We start from the raw sequence: 5,867 nt of genomic DNA, 5'->3' as shown, positions 1-5,867 counted from the left end.
TCCTTAATCCAACCACATTGTCCGATTTCAAAAAGGCTTTACGGCGAAAGCATAAAGTTAGATTATGTTAGGACAGTGCCAACACAAGAAAAACCACACAGCCATTTTCCAAGCAGGAGAGGGGTCACAAAAACCAGAAATACAGCTAAAATTAAGCACTAACCTTTGACGATCTTCATCAGATGACACTCCTAGGACTCAATGTTACACATGTATGTTTTGTTTGATAAAGTTCATATTTATATCCAAAAACCCCATTTTACATTGGCGCGTGATGTTCAGAAAATATTTTGCCTTCAAAACTGCCGGTGAATCAGCACAACAATTTACAAAAGTACTCATCATAAACGTTGATAAAATATGAAACTGTTATTCAAAGAATTATAGATAAACATCTTTTTAATGCAACCGCTGTGACAGATTTCAAAAAAACTTTACGGTGGTATCTAAGGGATAAGGGTACAATGGAGAAAAAAAATGTAATGGGGTGCTTGAAATGGTGGAAGGGATGATGAGGAGATGGCGTTCATCGTTATCTTTCATGTCATACAAGGGGAATACAATTATTGTTAACAATGTGGTTGCCTCTGCAATGTGGCATCAGTTGTCATGTTTAGATCCATCATCTGGCCTTCTGGCTAAGACACAGGTGATTGTTGTAGATTTATTTTGCGATAAATATCATTGGGTTCCACAAAGTGTTTTGTATTTGTCAAAAGATGAGGGAGGACAAGGTCTTGTACATCTTGCTAGTAGCGCTGCTGCTTTCCATTTTCAGTTTATTCAAAGGTTGATTTATGGACCAGAAAAAGTTGTTTGGAGAGGGGTGGCAGGTCTTGTATTACAGCAGGTCAGGGGATTAGGTTTAAAGAAGGCTTTATTTTTGGTTGATATCCAGATTTCTAGGGAGGGAATACTTTAGTTTTACAGAGGACTTCTTAGGGTTTGGAGCATAATGATGGTGTCCAGACGCACTCCAGCGGAGTCAGTGCAATGGAGGAACCTCTGGTGTATGGGGTGTCATGACGTTGCCCTGTTGGGTGAGGATTATGACCCCCCCCCCCATAAATACCTTTCCCCCTTCTCTCTCCACTCTACAGAATGGACTCTTGGAAAGCCTTTTGTTCCACAGAGAAAGTATGGTAACATCAAAAGGTTGGGGAATGGAACAATATTTCCCTTTCTCAACCAGCTGAAAGTGTCAGGTCAGTTGTTGTCTGGGACATTATATCTGATGATAGGATGACATAAACTGTATCTTGGAAAGTCTACACATTCTAGTTATCAGATTCACATGGAATTGTTGTGCAATTTAAATGTTTAAATATGAAACTATTTGTGAAAAGATGACATGTAATTTTATTCTCCTAAAAAAGAGAATTGTTTCATAGTAAAACTTAGGCCCAGTCAGTGACCACACCCAAGTGAACCGACATTGATTGAGAACTATGAAACACGCCCTTCTCTCCCCAAGTACAAATGCCTGTTGACGGATGTCAGCCTTAGTTCCCGACGACATGAGGACTGGTGTCCGTACATTTAAAAGGGCTAATTTCAACTACAACCTAACAAAACATGAGACAAGATAACGTGGAGGTGACGATCGCCGCGTTAGAATGGTGAATTTCGACTAGACCAGCCAGAATACAGCACAAGCTGATTATGGCAACTTGGTATAAACTTGGTATAAACTTATTATTATTCACTAAAGAAGAAGTGATACATCCTAGATGTTGAGGAATCAGCTGCAGCTGTAAACATACATGACCTATGAAAGGACAGACAATCTCCTAAGAACAACAGGGTACAACGTATCCGTTCTACAACACTACGACCAGAATGATTCTTCAAAGGACAATGGCAATCTCTGCTGGGCAAACCAGTCTTCCATCTTCTACCCATCTATCGAAGCACAGCTCAGATTAAATATATATCTTGCATTTTCCTTTTCCAAATGGGCGGTTATTAGAATGCATAAGACTCTGTATTTATGGTAGCATAGCTTCTCAAGGTCCGATAGAGACCCAATTCCTTTGTCCATCAGTCTTCCCGCACTTTCATTCAAACCCAACCCCCTTCCTTTGTGTAACCAACAGTCATATCGGATTAGTCCACCAGGGACTTTTCATGACATGATTAGTAATCGATGTATGATCTATCCTGTGTATATATATGTAATTCTGTGTGATTATTTAGGTATTTAGTAAATAAATAATTAAGCCAATTTGTGTAATGCTGATTCAACGTGTTAGCCAGGGTTCGTGCAGATAACCAAGTACTTTACAACAATCAGAATGAGACTGAATAATGTGAGAGTTTATTCAGAAGACAGCAGCTCTATAAACACTCTTCCGTGGTGCCCCATGTTATTAATGAGTAAAGTGTTGCATTGTTTAATTCAATCACGTAATCAATTAAATGTTAGGTAATCGATTTGATAAAATAGCCTATCTCATTGAATAATTCAGAGACACGACAGGAGCAAGACTGGATTGTACAACAGCAGCTGTTCCACATTTCTCCAAGATTCTGGTGAAGGGCAAAATCATCACCCTAAAGCAGTTAACGGCCATGGCTGGGCCCATCTTAATGGATGGAGGACGGATGGCTGAACATTTGAGGGTGAGGTCGGAAAGGATTGTCGTACAAGGCTCTGTCAGTAGAAGAGTGGTTGATGCTTAATAATCACAAGAAGAAGGTACAAGATGAAAACTTCCCATTTCTAGGACTAGGGATTACACCCAATATCCCAGAGTCAGAAAGAAAGGAGTTAGTGGATTTGAGAGGGTTGGAAGAGGTGGGTTTGGATGAGGTGAATGGGAAAGACTTACATAAGGGTTGTGTCAAGGTTTTGAATAAAGATAAATTGAAGAATAGAAAAGACCCTCCTTGAAGGGTAAAACTGGGTATTGGTGACAATGTAAAGCCAGCATGGAGAGCACTGTACAAGCCACCGTTACAAAAGGGCACTGGTGACATGCAATGGAGGGATTTGCATGGCATCATTGCAGTTAATGCTTTTGTATCTGTTATTAACTCAGATGTTGGAGATGGATGTCCTTTTTGTAACGCAAGATTGTTTTTTTTTACTGTTTTATGGAGTGTGAGAGGATAAATCCTCTCTTTGAAATACTAGAGTCTTTGTTTACAAAGGGGTTTTGGGGTTTCAATATAGTAAGCAACAGAAAATAAAATGTCAACTGTTACATTTAATTTATGGACAACCTAAGATGTTTCTTTTTCTGAGTAGGAAACATAAAATAGACACAGGATATGGGCAGGATGTAAGATGTGTTCATAAAAGATTAGTCAAAGCGAGAATAAAAGTGGATTTTGAGTTCTTCTCGGCTGTAAAACATCTCCCATTGTTTGAGGAGAAGTGGGCTTATGAAGAAGCGGTTTGTTTTGTGGAGGAGGGGTGCCATTATTTGTATTAATAATTAAGTATAAAATTAAGGTTGAACAAAAACTCAAAACTCTGTCTGTCTCTTTCTGTCTGTCTGTCTGTCTGTCTGTCTGTCTGTCTGTCTGTCTGTCTGTCTGTCTGTCTGTCTGTCTGTCTGTCTGTCTGTCTGTCTGTCTGTCTGTCTGTCTGTCTGTCTGTCTGGCTGTCTGTCTGTCTGTCTGTCTGTCTGTCTGTCTGTCTCACTCTCTCTCTCCCTGTTCCTGTCCCTCTCTCTCTCTCTCTCTCTCTCTCTCTCTATTTCTCTCTCTCTCTCTCTTTTTCTCTCCTCTTGTGAATTCCCACTCTGATTAAAGGTCATCAGGACTGTACACCCAAATTAACATACGCTCCTTAATTTATACCTCCTTTCAATAGAGAGAGAGGGAGAGCTGCCTTCAGGGGGGAGAGGGGAGGGAGAAAGGGAGGAGAGAGGAGAGAGGGGGAGACATAAAGACAGGCACCAAAAAGATTTGGTGCCTCTCTGGGCTAGGTGGCACCAAATCGTCCCACCTACGTAACAGCCAGTTGAATCCTGTGGCGCGATTTTCAAAACCTTTGAAATGCTATTACTTCAATTTCTCAAACATATGACTATTTTACAGCTATTTAAAGACAAGACTCTCGTTAATCTAACCACACTGTCCGATTTCAAAAAGGCTTTACAACGAAAGCAAAACATTAGATTATGTCAGCAGAGTACCCAGCCAGAAATAATCAGACACCCATTTTTCAAGCTAGCATATAATGTCACAAAAACCCAAATCACAGCTAAATGCAGCACTAACCTTTGATGATCTTCATCAGATGACACACCTAGGACATTATGTTATACAATACATGCATGTCTGTTCAATCAAGTTCATATTTATATCAAAAAACAGCTTTTTACATTAGCATGTGACGTTCAGAAAAAGCATACCCCCCGCAAACTTCCGGGGAATTTACTAACAATTTACTAAATTACTCACGATAAACGTTCACAAAAAGCATAACAATTATTTTAAGAATTATACATACAGAACTCCTCTATGCACTCGATATGTCCGATTTTAAAATAGCTTTTCGGATGAAGCACATTTTGCAATATTCTAAGTACATAGCCCAGCCATCACGGGCTAGCTATTTAGACACCCATCAAGTTTAGCCTTCATCAAAATCATATTTACTATAAGAAAAATGGTCTTACCTTTCCTGTTCTTCGTCAGAATGCACTCCCAGGACTTCTACTTCAATAACAAATGTAGGTTTGGTCCCAAATAATCAATCGTTATGTTCCATCAGCGACGTTTTGTTCGTGCGTTCTAGACACTATCAGAATGATAAATCACGGTCATGGCGCATAATGTGACAAAAAAATTCTAAATATTCCATTACCGTACTTCGAAGCATGTCAACTGCTGTTTAAAATCAATTTTTATGCAATTTATCTCGTAGAAAAGCGATAATATTCCGACCGGGAATCTGCCTGTCTGTAAATAGAGGGAAAAACAGAAAGGCGGGGGCGGGCAGTCCACGCGCCTAAGCCTTTTGTCTGCTGATAGACCACTTAGCAAAAGCTCTCGTGTGTTTCAGCCAGGGCTTTGAATTACGTCATTCAGGTTTTTCCCGGGCTCTGAGAGCCCATTGGAGACGTGGGAAGTGTCACGTAACAGCAGAGATCCTCAGTTTTTGGAAGAGATGTCAAATAAAGCAAATAAATGGTCAGACAGGCCACTTCCTGTAAAGGAATCTCTCAGGTTTTTGCCTGCCAAATGAGTTCTGTTATACTCACAGACACCATTCAAACAGTTTTAGAAACTTTAGGGTGTTTTCCATCCATATATAATAAGTATATGCATATTCTAGTTACTGGGTAGGATTAGTAACCAGATTAAATCGGGTACGTTTTTTATCCGGCCGTGTAAATACTGCCACCTAGCCCCAACAGGTTTTAAGGAGAGAGGGCTGAGGAGAGAGGGCCGAGCAGGCCCAAAGGGTGGATGGGGGATAGAGGAAGGGAGGGAAGGAAGGTGGGAAGGAGAGAGGAGAGCTACCTTTGTTTGAAGCAAACTTCAACTCCTTGAACAGCCTGTTGTTTTTCTTCAGAAATGTTCTGATGTCCTTAATTACTCTGGCTGTTCCTGCCCTTCTTGTTAGCCCTCTCCTCCACTCATCTTCTCTTCCTTTCCTTCTTCACCCTCTCCTCCACTCATCTTCATCTTCTCCTTCTTCTTCACCCTCTCCTCCACTCGTCTTCTTACTCTCCTTCTTCACCCTCTTCTCTCCTCCACTCATCTTCTCTTCCTTTCCTTCTTCACCCTCTCCTCCACTCATCTTCATCTTCTCCTTCTTCTTCACCCTCTCCTCCACTCATCTTCTTCTTCTCCTTCTTCTTCACCCTCTCCTCCACTCGTCTTCTTACTCTCCTTCTTCACCCTCTTCT

This window comes from Salmo trutta, chromosome 13, assembly GCF_901001165.1.
Source record: "Salmo trutta chromosome 13, fSalTru1.1, whole genome shotgun sequence".
NCBI classification, from domain to species: Eukaryota; Metazoa; Chordata; class Actinopteri; order Salmoniformes; family Salmonidae; genus Salmo; species Salmo trutta.
This window is presented reverse-complemented; position numbering follows the sequence as displayed.